The sequence below is a fragment of the Leptinotarsa decemlineata genome, unplaced genomic scaffold (genome assembly GCF_025532065.1).
Source record: "Leptinotarsa decemlineata unplaced genomic scaffold, Ldec_3_MD MMD2_tig00003348_RagTag_RagTag, whole genome shotgun sequence".
Taxonomy (NCBI): domain Eukaryota; kingdom Metazoa; phylum Arthropoda; class Insecta; order Coleoptera; family Chrysomelidae; genus Leptinotarsa; species Leptinotarsa decemlineata.
In genome coordinates this window covers 3,119,402-3,135,510 of record NW_027412588.1, presented here as the reverse complement: position 1 = coordinate 3,135,510, position 16,109 = coordinate 3,119,402, and the positions used below count along the sequence as shown (strand labels likewise).

Sequence of the window (16,109 nt, the reverse complement as noted above, 5' to 3'; positions counted from 1 at the left end):
ATGTAGATGTGTTATCCAGGTGAGTATCCAGAGGAAATGGATTCCGCTATACCAATAGTGTCATATATAATGAATGATTCGTGTTGAAAGACGTCCTAATCGTCAAACCATGACATTAATTTACTAAAAATTAAATTATGGCTAATAGATGATCAATTCAGATAAATAGTGCCAGCAGATGATTGCATCAGACTTGTAGCCTTTTTATATCCCAAATACGCTAATCTACCGACAAAGATGTTAGAGAAATATCAATTATGAATATTTGACTCAATTTCATGAGGAATGTCTGGAGTACAAACTGAATGAAAAAATTTATTTTTGTATATTTATTTTTCATCTAAAAGTAATTTTTTCGAAAATACTTCTTTTTTCGTGTAATTCAATGTTTATAAGATAGTAGTAGTTTCCAGAGAGCTTTTTTTTACAGTTTGTATTTGAAAGTAACTTCTCTGCGTCATCTTTATATCTTTGTAAAAAATTAATTTTGACATTATTTGTTTTCGTCCTTCCTTTCGAAGTTTCCCACATTTCTTGTTCCAAGATGGAGAAGTTGAAATCCAAAAATGTTTCTCTCATAATAAACATTGTACTATCAAAAACATAAAATTATCACATATGTCATATCTTTTGTCAATATTCTGGAGAATCAACATCTGTAATGAAAATGAAAAACATAAATCAGCAGTGGACTGTTTATTGCAGAGATATTTTGAATTGTGTATTGAATATACTAGTTATCACTATCACCATTTTCAAAATATTCTTCACACGAGAATATTTTCAGAATTTCAATATTACGAAATTATTAAGACTCGTATTTTGACGGTATTCCTCAGAAATTAGTGGGGTGTATAGGTATACCGATTTTTGAATAGTACTATAACGAAAGGGTTCCTGCAACCTTTGGACATCAATATTATTCTGGATGTTTTTCGAAGGTCCTACAGACATCTTCCCTTCCCTCCTTCCTCTTAAGGAAGCAAAAGTCGCATTTTCCAATCGAAGTCACAATTTTTTTATTACTGTATTCTAATTAGCTGAATGACTGAGAGAAAAGTAGCATATAATATTTTTATTGACCATTAAAAATTACAAAAAATGTTGATTAGACAAATTCACATCATTGTGTAGGTACGTCAAGACAATCAAAACGAACAATTAATGAATGAATAAAAATAATACAGTTTTTGAATTTGAAATTATTGCATATGAGAGACAGTTTTGTAGTAAAAATATTGAAAGATAGCAAGATAATTGGATTAGCAAGAAGTGATTTTTAAAGTAATGCTTCAATTTTTTATGAAGAAAGTCTTCCGGTGTTATAAGATTAATGAGTCTAATTTTGCACGCTCCTTTGAACCTGCCTTGGCCATGATTCTCGAAATTATTTTTTCGCTTATGAGTATCTGCTGGAACGATGAGCTTGTGCGCAAAGTAAAACCCCATAATAAACGTAAAACGAAACTTTTGTTATGTTTGTGGGAGTTGATTAATTCATTTCATGGGTCTTCGAAAATTTGTTCAATGGTATTATTCCGCTTACGAATATGAATCATTTGACCTTCTTGTTCGGGCATAAATAATTTAATTGTACGGTAGGTGCCGCTGCAGGTGCAGGTGAAATCCTTCCATCTTCGCGGCTGTTGAAGTTGGCATTAATGGCTGACGGAAAACAGACTTAACTATAGGCTATGCTATAGGCTAAACTACAGGTGCGGTGTTACGGAATATCTCCTCTCCGCTGCTGGCCTGTTTTGACCTATAAAGTTTGACGATGATGGCTGGGCTTTCTCCGAGACTGGTTCAGAAATGTTGGTTCATAAGGATTAACGTTGATGGCTTGCGTTGGTAACGTCATGTTGGGCTTTCTCCGTGAATGCTCTCGGTGCTTCTTGTAAGGGTTGATTATAGCTGGATTATAGGTCCTGCTTGCTTGTGTTTCGACCCTTCGAAAAGAAGAGGAGTGAGAACATTATTGGCTGATTCTACCTCAGTAACGCTTCAATAATTTTTTGTGAGCTCCAGTTCCTCCCAGGTTGATTGTGATCTGAAACATAAAAACAGCATTACTGATATTCTGGGATTCAACGCCAAATTGTTCAGAACCGGCGAAACCTACGAATTTGCCCGTGAATATCGATAGGATTAAAATCATTTGCGTGAATTGGAATGATACTTCAGAAACGTATTCGGGGAATTCCACAGAATCTTTAAATTGGATATCGATGTAGAGCCAGAACACGAATTCACCAAAGAACCGTGAAATATAATTCATATACTGAAGAGGAGTGAACAGTCGTCAGTACCTTGACATCACTCCATGCATATTGATCAATTTCAACAGCGAGAAGATAATAGTCAAACCGTCAAAGTCGTTGAAGTCATGCCTAAAATCCGAAGTCAGAATGGACCAACTGTTGTTAATAACGCAGTTTTAACGAGTGGCGCCACATCATTGTCTTGCTTATTACAAAGTATGTATTATTAGTGATGCCTTTTCACGTTAAGTTTGCCTGACATGGATTGTGCCATACAAAATTTAAGAGGAGGTGATACGTTACAGTTTTATTGAACAAATATAATATTTTCTGTCTTGTGACATTGTTATATTTTGAATTATTTATTTGATATAGTTCGACATTTGGTAGATCAAAAACTTGTGAAAGCTATATTGTGAAATTCTTCTGGTGCCCGTTTTCTCGGATATCAATATGACAATTAGGATTATGATATTCTACTCAATCTCTGATAACAAATTGATCGGAGAAAGAGTTTCTAAAGATTAATTATTGATCAATATTAAAAAAAATGTGTTATTTTTTATATTGAAAGTACTGTAGTTTTCACTGCGGGTTACTATGAAGTCGATGTCTAAGTAAAGTTCTTTTGTGATTATTCAGTTGGAAGTAACTTCTGTTCCCACCCACCGGTCTAGGATAGTTTCAGTTTTTGGAGCACAGAGAAAACACCATATAACAGACATATTATGTTGACAGGAAACTGGAAAAGAAAATATCTGAAGATTCAATTAAATTTTTGGGAAATAAGTTTTTGGCTTTCTACTACTCCAAAAACTTTCTTTCCCAAAAATTAATCACTCCTAAGAATATAACCCCTTCAATTCAAATTCAATTATAATCTTTGTATTTCAATATTTTTTATGAATTCAGTAATATACTTTTCCATACTACACTCAATGACCAAATGCTTTCTTATGATGATAGTGAGACACGAGCTATGGTGCAGTAGCATGCCACTTAACATCCTCCTAGAAACCGGAAGGCTTAAGATCAACAAGTCTTACAAGCAGTTTCGAAATTATAAGATTTTTAATCTCTATAGTCTTGGTAACGAAAGGTTTTGGCTGTCTACTTTTTCATTTTCATACTGAAAATGTAGTAGAATGTAAACATTCATTTTAAAAACAATTGCTTTCTTCTTTTCTTTGAAAGTTGTACACATTTTTTGTATGAAAATTTAGAAATAGAAAGCCAAAAACCTTTCTTTCCAAAAGTTAGTCTCTCCCAAAAATATACCTACCCTTCTCAATTTGAACATATAATCTTATTTTGTGGTTAGGAATCACACGTTAAAAGGTAAGACCTCGTTAGTCCTTAGCTCGCACAAGTTTCTCAACTTCTGAGAGTTGTCGTTCGTATGGGGGCGGCAGCTGATTAACGGAAAAACAGATTTTTTTTAAACAGATTTTCTATAATCTGTAATTAAAAAATACTCTTAGCAATTATTTTCAATTACTGTGTAACATATAAGTGGAGAAGGTCACTGGATGTGAGGAAATCCTACTGATCGACAAATGTATAACGCAGGACTCAATAGTTATAGTCGAAGTAAAAGATATTGTGCATATTTAAAGTTAACGGCACTCTCAAAGGCCAATAAAACCAATACATAGAAAGCCGTGAACTGTAGACCTAGCGATGCGTATTGGATAATTTTTACTAACCGAGTTTTATGATTGGCTGAAGAGTCATAAAATTAAATTTGATGTCATGTTACAGTGACTAATAGAAATCGGGAAAATTGGGATATGTTTTCTCCGTCGTATTCAGTTCAAGAACTGATCATCGCGATTTGAGTGTTGAAATTCGATATTGGTGCAGTTATAATTACTCAAAAATTTTGTTATCTATTTGAAATGTGGCGTCCTTGGACAAGTATTAATAGTAATAACGAGTGTGATAATAACGCAGACTTTTTCCAGTATAGTGATTCCAATAACGGTGGTGAACAATGCGAAAAAGAGAAACCAGTGAATATGATTCGGATGCATTTAAATATTGAAACACAGAGAGTATATTCCATGTATATAAGAATCTACATCCCAAGTTTGGTTTCGAGGGTATCAACAACAAGCAACATCGGATTTGACCGAAATTTCTTTCTCAACTGTACGTAAAATAGTCAAAAACAAACCTTATGAACGCAAGGCGCGATGTGCGTCAGGATTACCAAAACCTTTAGAAACTTGGTATGACACTCACGACACAGTTACGAAAGGGTGGACTAATGGTTCGAGAATGTGTACGTCTAACATGCCTGCAAACAAAGAATCGCGACTAATTGTGCATTGTGGAGGAAGTAAAAGATGGGTTCCAAATTTTTTGAAATTATGTGGAAAAAAACTTGAGAACTGCAATGTCATAAGAACATAGAGGCTAATATTTTTGAGAAATGGTTTGAAAACACATCGATCCCAAATTTGGATGCGAATACTGTAATAGTTTTTGACAACGCTTCCTATTATTCGCGACAGTTCATCAAAGTACCGAATAAAAATTTGAGAAAAGATGAAATATAAAGTTTTTTAAAGGATAACAATTGTATCTTGAAGAAGACTACCAAAAACCAACTACTTGAAGTTTTACAGACAAAAAAATTTGAAAAAGTGTATGCCCTTGAAAGTATTGCTGAAAAGTATGGACACAGCATACTGAGACTTCCCCCCTATTTTTGTGTTTTTAATCCCATCGAGTTGATTTGGGAAAAATTGAAACAAAGCATCAGGCGTAAAAATAATTTTCCAAGAAGGTAATAGAGATAATTAAAGAAGAATTATCTAATGTTACCGAATAAGACTGGCAGAGAAAGATTAAAAAAGTAATTTTAGTTGAAAGAGACTAAATGGATATTGGACACTTCCATATTAATGATGGAAATAAATTTATTATCGATTTAAATGACGACAGTGATAGTGAAACAGTGAATATGTAAGAGGAATTATCAGATTCCCTACTATATATACAGGGTGTTTGGTAGCTGGGTGCAAACCTTTAAGGGGGTGATACACTAGCCCATGTAGAACATATTCATACAAACATTTTTATTTTCTAGCGCGTTTTTGATTTTTAAGGGAACTTTTACGATTTTTAGTACAAAAACCCTAAATTGGTCAATTAAATGCTAATAACTTCGAATCTTAACAGAAATGTCCGGTTTTTTTAATTTATTTTAGTAGTCATATGTGTCCCCAATCGTACTGAAGTAGTTTGAAGCACCATTGTGTCCAAAAAAGTTATGTACAGAGCATTCAAACTTTCCAAAAAAAAAAGAAAATAAAAAATCTGACCTTTGATGCCAATTAAAAAAATAAATAAAATACATAAAGGTTTTCAGACACCTTTAAAAACATGTTTAGTTATTGCTCTTTCGTTTGAGGTATCATTTACCTAGCTAAGTCCTAAACTTTTTTAATTAGGGTACCTGAACCAGTTAAAGGTCGTAAATATGGATATTTGAAAAATTTGAAAAAAAAGTAATTCAAATGAAATTCAGCTCAAAAACCTTTGAACGAAAATCCTAAAGCAATATGCGATATTATTTTTAGACTTACATGGAATAATAAGAAACTCAGCCCAACTTGAAAGAAGAGAAAACTGAACAAAGGCCGGTGCCGGTGGCATTTTACAACAAAGAATTTGACCTGAAGCTAGTCATTAATTGGAATGCATTCTGTTGTTATGATTTAGACCTTATGCTAGGGCCATAAACTTGCTTTTGAGTTTATCAATTTTTAGGTACCTGAGTTGAGTAATCATCTTGGAACCCTCGCCGGGTCGGTTTGGTTGGCCAAACAAGTTCTCTAGTCACTGCTTTGCCCTTTCGAGTTGCGAGTAGACGTTGGTTTTGTGTTCCCCATTTTTGTAATTCACCGTGTTCAGTTGTAGCCTTTCGCTCCTGCAGGTGTTGTTTATTTTGGACTATCGAACTTTTTGTTGTGTGTGGTGCCATGGCTGAGTTCACGAGTCATGAATAAGCCGATATCATTTTTATGTATGGCAGAGCTGATGGTAACGAATCTCTGGCATGACGATTGCACCAAGAACGTTACCCGAACCGCATGTAAATTAATTTCTAATTGTAGCGGTAGTTAAATTTTGCCATTTTTACCTTCAAAAGACGTTAAAAATGAGTTATTTTATTGCAGAGTGCCTAACGTCCGTGTGTTTTCCAACACATTTCGTAGGCTGTCTGAACCTGGTATTCATCATGCTGAACCTGCAGTGAATCCAGGAATACATAATGTCAATGTTGAGGAGCAAATTCTCGCAGCCTTCGAAGCGGATCCTACCATCAGTATCAGAGTTGTAGCGAGAGATTTAAACCTTTCGATATGGAAAGTGTGGAGTACGATGCACAACGAAAAGAAATATCCGTTTCACGGCACGGGTGTGCAAGGCTTGGAGGAAACGGATCCGGCAAGACGGATACGGTTCTGCCGTTTTTTGCTAAACGCAGATATTGACGACGCGTCCATCCGCGACGAGTCCATCCTCTGGACTGACGAGTCGAAGTTCTCCAGAGAAGGAATTACTAATTTCCACAACCTTCATGAATGGGCTGATGAGGACAGCAATCCAAATTGGAAAAAACAGGTAAATAAATGATTTTTATTATTATTATTATTATATTACCCATGTTCAACACGTGTTTAATTACCTAAATTAACAAATTTTATTGCATTTCTGTTTCAGATTTCTTTCCAAAGACAATTTTCAATACATGTGTGGGCTGGGGTCATCGGACGCACATTGGTTGGAATTCATGATAAACGACTTGCCAATGTTACTCTATGATGCCGAAGTGCCAATATTGGACACGGACAGGCCGATCACATTTCAGCAAGATGGATGCCCAGCACATTGGGCTGTAAGCGTCCGCGAACACCTGAACCGCTGTTTTCCTGGCAACTATCGGTAAAGACGGACCCATCCCCTGGCCTGCCAGATCGCCCGACCTGACTCAGTTGGATTTTTTTGTGTGGGGTCGGGTGAAAGAACTCGTATACACAACAGAAATCACCACGAGAGAAGAATTACTTCAGCGAAGAGAGGCAGCGTTTGAAATTATGAAACAGGAAATGCAAATGAAAGTAACCACAACTGAAGTACGAAATCGTTGTAGAAAGTGTATACGCAATGGTGGAGGACATTTTGAACACCAATAATGAATTTTTATAGTACAAAACATTTTTATCTTTAATTCCACAAAAATCCATATTTACGACCTTTAACGGGTTCAGGTACCCTAATAAAAAAGTTTAAGACTTAGCTAGGTAAATGATACCTCAAACGAAAGAGCAATAACTAAGCATGTTTTTAAAGGTGTCTGAACACCTGTATGTATTTTATTTTTTTAATTGGCATCAAAGGTCAGATTTTTTATTTTCTTTCTTTTTTTGTAAAGTTTAAATGCTCTGTACATAACTTTTTTGGACACAATGGTGCTTCAAACTACTTTAGTACGATTGGGGACACATAAGACTACTTAAATAAAATAAAAAAACCGGACATTTCTGTTAAGATACGAAGTTATTAGCATTTAATTGACCAATTTTGGGTTTTTGTACTAAAAATCGTATAAAAGTTCCCTTAAAAATCAAAAACGCGCTAGAAAATAAAAATGTTTGTATGAATATGTTCCATATACAGTGCTAGTCAAAAGTCCCCTCCCCCCCTCGTATCTTTTGAAAGGGTATACTTATAATAATGAAATTTGGAGTGTGGAAATAAACGAATGTAGGCTTCTTAACTGGTCATAACAGGTGACGCAATAGTCATAAATGACGTCACAAGGCCACTGTGACCAAAAATTTTAAATGGGACCCTATGGCAAGTGACAGCTCGTTTGAAAGGTATTGAAAATACCTATTCAGTCATACCAATTTTGTTTGGGTTTCGGCTGATTTTGATTGATAAATTGAAGAAATACGAAAATTATAGTTTCGCATTCAATTAATAAAGATTTAAGAACCAGTTCTTATAATAAGTGTTCAAAATGTGCTCCATCTACTTCCTGGCAGTAATGCATCCTATTGCTAAACTCTTGTCGTACTCGTCCCAGTGTGTCAGCGGAAATTGCCCTACATTCTTCAACAATTCGTTGTTTCAGAATGGCAATACTGTCAGGTGCTATAGCGTAAACCTTAGATTTCAAGTACCCCCATAGAAAAAAATCTAATGGTGTAAGGTCCGGTGACCGAGCTGGCCATTCGATCGAACCTCGTCGTCCAATCCATCTACCACGATATTCTTCATCTAGGTAACGTCTTACTGCACCGTAATAGTGTGCAGGAGCACCATCTTGTTGAAACGTTATTTCCAAGTTGTCGAATTCATCTGGATTATCTTCTAGAATTTCAAGAATTAACGCCTCAATATCAGTTTGTAACATCTCCAGATACAATTCACCGGTTAAGTTAGCATTGAGAAAAAGAGGCCCAACTATGTGGTTTCCCAAAATACCTGCCCAAACATTTACTTTTTCTGGAAATTGAGTATGTTTTTCACGAAAGATGTGAGGATTTGTGTCACTCCAATACCTCACATTTTGAGTGTTAACATTTCCATTGAGAAAGAAAGTACTTTCGTCACTAAAACAAATTGTCTGTATGTAGCCTGGTTGTTGGTTCATTTTATCGGACATAGTTTCACAGAATTCTAGTCTTCGGTCGGGGTCATCATCTGAAAGTTGGTGCACCATTTTTAATTTGTATGGATGAAATTTGTTTTTAGCCAACACCCTATGTACTGTCCTTTGACTGACTTCACAGATAGACGCAACTTGGGCTGTGGAAGAAGTAGGGTTCACTACCATTTCTCCAAGTATGTCAATTTTTTTTGTCATCACTAATTGTTGGTCGACCAGATCGTTTGGCATCTTGAACACTACCTGATGCTTCAAACTTCCGAAGAAGCTCCCTCAAATAAACCCTCGATATAGGGCGATCGGGGTACCTCTCATTAAACAGTCGTTCCGCTGCATGGAAATTGTTTCTACATTCACCAATTATTAAGATAGCTGCTACTTTGTCGGCTACAGTACGTATCATTTTGCCTATGTAAACACTTAAACGTCTCGTTAAACAATAGCTTAGGTAAATTTTCAAGGTATAAACACTTTTGACAAGTAGATAATTCAAACACGTCAACCTTTTTGACAATGAACCAGAGGCGTACTTTATAATCTTTATTAATTAAATGCGAAACAATAATTTTCCTATTTCTTCAATTTATCAATCAAAATCAGCCGAAACCCAAACAAAATTGGTATGACTGAATAGGTATTTTCAATACCTTTCAAACGAGCTGTCACTTGCCATAGGGTCCCAATTAAAATTTTTGGTCACAGTGGCCTTGTGACGTCATTTATGACTATTGCGTCACCTGTTATGACCAGTTAAGAAGCCTACATCCGTTTATTTACACCCTCCAAATTTCATTATTATAAGTATACCCGTTCCAAAGATACGAGGGGGGGAGGGAGTTCTGTATTAATTCAAAATCTATCATCCTAGCTCCCTGATGATGACAATAACCATTGTCGAAATATTGGAAATATAATGTTATAAGAGTACACTTGCGCTTCGCTGCTATCCCAAATAACTCCAAGGATTTGTATATATATTTATATATATATATATATATATATATATATATATATATATATATATATATATATATATATATATATATATATATATATATACAGGGTCCTGCAACAGTGGCGCGGTGTTCCATATCTCTATATAGGAAGCAGATAGGAATCTAATTTTCTATAATATTACCTTATTGCTCGAGCTCGACAAAATAAAAATATTGGCGGTCACACAGGGTGTTCGATTTTTTCTGGGCGGATCCCAACTGTGTCTTTTTAAATGGCAACCTATATTTTTTACCGCTTTTTCGGTTTCTTCATAGAAAATAAAATAAACTTTATGTATATCTGCACTTCGAAAATATTGACGGTTTTCGAGATATCTAGCATGACAGATTTTTTTTTTCAATATTCGTCACTCAGAATATTTGAAATTATAAAGTGGTGCCAAGTCCAGTTGAAAATTTTTTTTGGTCGAATATTCTACATTGGTAACTCTCTCAAACGATATATCTGAAATCGACCTGTGATATACAGGGTATGAAAAACCGCTTGCCAAATATTGTAAATGAAAATTTGCAAAATCTTCCTTATATTAAATGGAACACCCTGTATATTATTGATCCATAAGAAGCGCCAACGAAACCTCTACAAATTTCATTAAGTATTCCCTATGGCTAAGTTCAATAGTTTTTCTTAAATGAGCATTTCTTTCGAAAAATGGTCAACTGGCAAATTACAAAACTACAAAAGGGAGAGTTTAATTAAGGTTGATAATGAACCTTTTATAAAATATGTTCAACATGTCTTCCATTTTCTTGAATGCAGAGCTGAAGTCTATGTTTGAAAGACTGTTCTACCCTGCGCAAGACAGCTGGTGTAATGCTGCGAAAAGCATTCGTTATTCTAAGTCGCATATTTTCGGGAGAAGTTGGTGGCTCAACGTAAACCATATTTTTTATGTATCCCCATAAGAAAAAATCTAGTTTCGTCAAATCTGGTGATCTAGCGGGCCACCGTACAGGCCCATTCCGTCCTATCCATTTATTGGGAAATACTTCATTTAGATGATCTCTCACTTCTGCCGAATAGTGAGCAGGTGCACCATCATGTTGTAACCACATTCTATTGCGGAGGTCAAGAGGAATATCATCTAACAAACCTGGTAAATCATTTCGTAAGAAATTAAGATACATTGCACCATTCATATGTCCCTCAAAAAAGTATGGACCAATTACATATTCTCCAATGATGCCTCCCCAGACATTTATCGACCACCTATGTTGATAATCCACCTGTCTCAATAAGTGAGGATTTTCTGTCGCATAATAATGGTAATTATGTCGATTTACAAATCCATTTTTATGGAATGTCGATTCATCCGACCATAAAATATTATTGAAAAAATATTCGTTTCGACGAATTTTGTTCATGGCCCAATTGCAAAATCTCACTCTTTTCTCGAAATCAGCATACAGTAGTTCTTGATGTAACTGAACGTGGTATGGATGCAAGCGATATTTCTTCAATACTCGTTGCACTGATCTCTCACTTATATCCACTATTTCCCCAATTTGTCGTTGACTCCTACTAGGATCTTCTTCAACAGCAAGAAGAACTTGCAATTCATTATCTTCATTAGTAGCTGGCTTGATGCACTCATGTTTGGAATAATTAATAGATCCAGTTTCAACGAATCGTCCCAAGACCTTTCGGAAATATCTTTCATCTGGATGCCTTCTATCTGGATACCGTTGAGAATAAATTCTACTTGCCAATAAACAATTCCTGTCTGATTCACCTAATATGAAAATCATATCAATCAAATCACTTTTTGATAACAACATTCTGATGAAATTATACCGACAGTTCAACTTCACGATTGACTAAAAATTTCAATATTCATTTGCAGCCAAATATTTTGTTCTGTCATTTGCCAGACTACTTGATTTCCAATAAATATTTCATTCGCTGAAAGGTTGTTTTAGACCGAAAGAATATGGCACAAATTCCGAGATTTTTGAAATTATTGTAACTATTCAAGAACGTCCATTTTGTGGTGTAATTCGCAACTTGTTTATCTAGCAACAGGTAATTTTAGGAATGGGCGATATTTTAAGGAAAGGGTATTTTTTGTATATTCTTATCAGTCGTCAAATGGATTTCGCTTTGAAAAAATGACCATTTTTCGAAAGAAATGCTCATTTAAGAAAAACTATTGAACTTAGCCATAGGGAATACTTAATGAAATTTGTAGAGGTTTCGTTGGCGCTTCTTATGGATCAATAATATACAGGGTGTTCCATTTAATATAAGGAAGATTTTGCAAATTTTCATTTACAATATTTGGCAAGCGGTTTTTCATACCCTGTATATCACAGGTCGATTTCAGATATATCGTTTGAGAGAGTTACCAATGTAGAATATTCGACCAAAAAAAAATTTCAACTGGACTTGGCACCACTTTATAATTTCAAATATTCTGAGTGACGAATATTGGAAAAAAAAACCTGTCATGCTAGATATCTCGAAAACCATCAATATTTTCGAAGTGCAGATATACATAAAGTTTATTTTATTTTCTATGAAGAAACCGAAAAAGCGATAAAAAATATAGGTTGCCATTTAAAAAGACACAGTTGGGATCCGCCCAGAAAAAATCGAACACCCTGTGTGACCGCCAATATTTTTATTTTGTCGAGCTCGAGCAATAAGGTAATATTATAGAAAATTAGATTCCTATCTGCTTCCTATATAGAGATATGGAACACCGCGCCACTGTTGCAGGACCCTGTATATATATTAAGATGAGTACTATCCTGATCATTCCCATGTTGATTTCAATTTGAGACCCACCGGTAGACAGCTGTTTCAGCTTGAATTGAAATCAATATGGGAATGATACTAGTAATAGTAATAAGGAATAGTACTTATCTATTTATATCTGAAGTATTGAAATGAAATCGAATAGATTGAATAAAAAATATGTCATGAAATCCAATCAATTAATTTTTCTACCTATCTGTGATTCACTTAAACGTGCTTCTTGATACAAGTTTGCTGGACTCAATTAATTATTACTTGATGAATAATTTAGTTACACCACCTCTGAAAAGACTCCTTGAAGGACTCGAACCCGTATTACATCCGAAAGTTAGGTAACTAAATTAGGGCAAAATTAGTTAAAGACTTCATCACTGAAGGAGTGCGTCTATGATAATGTTTACGTATCAAACGTAGGGCGTGGTACTGAATTCAAACACATGATCTCCAACAGAAAAATAATTTTTTTGCGGAACCACGTATTATTTTGTTTGCTTGTTTGTTTGAGTATGACTGACAACGTAAGAAGAAAGGTTCATATTTTTGTTGTCTAAAACGATTAGCAGTTATGAAAACTAATGAACTACAATAATCTAACTTTATTGAATATTAAAGTACAGGCTGTAGAAGAAGTATACTCATATAGCGGCAGGTTCGTAGTTAGATCAAATAATATCTGCATTCATATTCTAGGTTAGATTACATCCTGATTTTTGCAGTAATAAAAAATTATATGTTGGAAACAAAACGTAGGTATCCACACCGTCGAAGTTTTGCCAAGCGGGTATTTTTGAAAATAATCGAAATACATTTGAAAACCAAACTTTTCAATTTGTCTTCCGGAAGATGCAAAATAAAAAAAAATGAAATAATCAAATTGAATTAAACGATAATATCACAGTTCAGAGTAAAATTAGAGTCTCTGGATTGGAAAACGTACAATAAAACCACATTCACAAACACAAAATAAACGTTTTAATATGGTGTTAATAGGGATGGTACTTCTATTCATAGACGCAATATGATCACTTCCGAGTAATATAAGCTCGAGAAATCATTTATAATGAAGAATACATTAATTTTCACATGAAAACACTATTTAAGACTATTCAAGAAAATGCCTTGTGTCCCATTGATAATTATGGGGAAACTGTGATTGAGTTAGTTCAAAACATAATAAACAAGTACGTATTCATTAATTTTAATATATTTCATACTGAGAGTAAGACGCTTAATAAATCAAATGTATACTAATGAAGAGAAATATTGGATACTCAACAACTTGAAAGCAATTTGGAAGATTAATACTGCAGCTTTTGGATCGTATAAGCAAGACTGAAGACATTAATCTTCGAACGTTATTATTTTTGGCACGAAATAACCCTTTTCTTGCCGAATGTTCCTATTATTCAGATAAGAACCGATAAGTTCTGAAGTTTGGTGATTTTATTGAATTAAAGTGAAGTTGATAGTGAAAAAGCGTGTTGAACTTAAGCATTCAATCAATTTTTATTACGTTTTTTGTTGCAGCGGATGAAAATGCAAGAAAAGGTGGTACAAATAAATCAAGTTGTGAGTAAAAACTTCGTGAACATTATTAGTGAATGAAAGAAAATTCCGAAGTGAAAAATGATATGAACACGAATAGAACAGTAAATATCTGTTTCAAATCTATTTTTCCGTTAAACAGCTGTAGCACCCCTACGAACGACAACAATCAAAAGTCGAAACTTATGCGAGCTGAAGATTAACGAGGTCTCACCTTTCAACGTTGATTCCTTGATTGAAAAACATTTTGATCATCTATTTGGGATTTTCATGTGGTGCTCCTAGGAATGATAGCAGTTATTGGTATGGATAATAATAAAATAAATAAAAATTACTGTCATCACTTGTCATTCTGCCGAATAATTTTTTCTCAAATTGTTTTGAGAAGTTTTCGTTTGAAAGCAAAAGTATTGAAAATATCCTTTCGACAACGGGTAAGTTATCATCTTATAATGTTATCACTATGTTATCTAGGAGATGCACAAGTACTGCATAAAAAAACCTTCTTCAGATAGAATTCTTATGACATGTGTAGTTCGAGGTATTTCAATTGAATCTCGAAGCGATGGGAAGTTATAGTTTGTCACGAACTTTCAACATGAACCGCTCTCAATGAAATTAAATTGGTTGAAACACTTTCTGTGAGAATATACAGGGTGTCCCAGAAATGAAACAATACGTGATATCTCCGTTATGTGTGAAGCTAGAGAAATGAAACAGAGGCGATATTCTGAAATCTTCTTTCGAATAGTTGTTACCATTGCAGTTTGGCAGAAATCATTCTCAACCTTTTTTTTTTCTTAAATGACTTTTCCAGAAAATTTCCGCTTTGTTGAAGTATCCATGTCACTGTAAAATCTGTCACATTTTTTCATACAGAATTCAGTTATTACACAATATATTGCCACCCCCAGAAAGTTTATTGGTACCCTATTTGGTTCTCCCTGTCGCTATTCACAACAGTATCTTTTGTCGGGTTTGAGAGCAGTCGCAATGTGGAATTTATTCCTGACGTTCCGCTAGCACACGTGGCTTATTTGTTCAGAAGTGATTCTGGGCGAGGCACTGTTGTGCTATTTTCGTTTTATATTGGATTCGGCTTTAGTATTTCTTCTCCTCTTTCGAAATTATCCGTGTTTCAGTGCATTTCTGTTCTCACACGTACTGACCGATTTGACCTCGGCTGGCGCTAGTAACTCAACTTCCCAAAAAAAAGTTTGGTGATCCATCTCGTTGAGCGCATGTTGCGCTACTGCTGACTTATCTGTTTGTTCCAGTCTGCAATTTATTTGGCCTATTACCCATGGACCTCTTTGACGTCTTTTGTATACTTTACCACGCAAGCATAGTGTACGATATACTGTAGGTCACTGAAATCTTTGATCATTCACAGAGAATCCCTTACCTTCCTTTTTGTTTTGAAGGTAAATTTTGTGTTGTGTTTACCTAGAATCTTTCCTATTCAATCTGTTACTCTACAGATGAAGTATAGGTTGGCTCTTTCAATCGTTTTCTGTTCATCTGAGTTCGAGCGTGCGAAAGCTCTTGGTATCAATGCCTTATTAATCTTAGTTATCGTAAACGTGTTCTGTAACTGTGTTAATGTGTTAATATTAATGTTTGACGATGATGTTCTCAAGCGGGCATTTTAACGTCTCTTCAAGCTGATTCCGCTTCATTTCTGCCACTTTTCTTATAAGAAAATATCACATGCTAACTGAATCCGGGACACCTTGTATAACATATTATATGGAGAAAGTGGAAATTTTTTGGGGTGCCATTTGAAAAATCAAAGTTGGGTATGGTACCGAAAAAATGTAATGGTTCCATGTCAGGAATCA

At 34.8% G+C, this 16,109-nt stretch overlaps 1 long non-coding RNA gene across 1 annotated transcript in view; it reads right to left on the bottom strand.

The window, feature by feature from the left end:
• Window positions 1-924: 924 nt before the first annotated feature.
• The window catches only part of LOC141483412 (uncharacterized), a 64,985-nt gene continuing 49,800 nt past the window's right edge, over window positions 925-16,109 (bottom strand). The window contains exon 3 of the long non-coding RNA XR_012466068.1: window positions 925-2,050. This is a non-coding gene — a long non-coding RNA (uncharacterized lncRNA). The remainder of the gene's footprint in view (window positions 2,051-16,109) is intronic.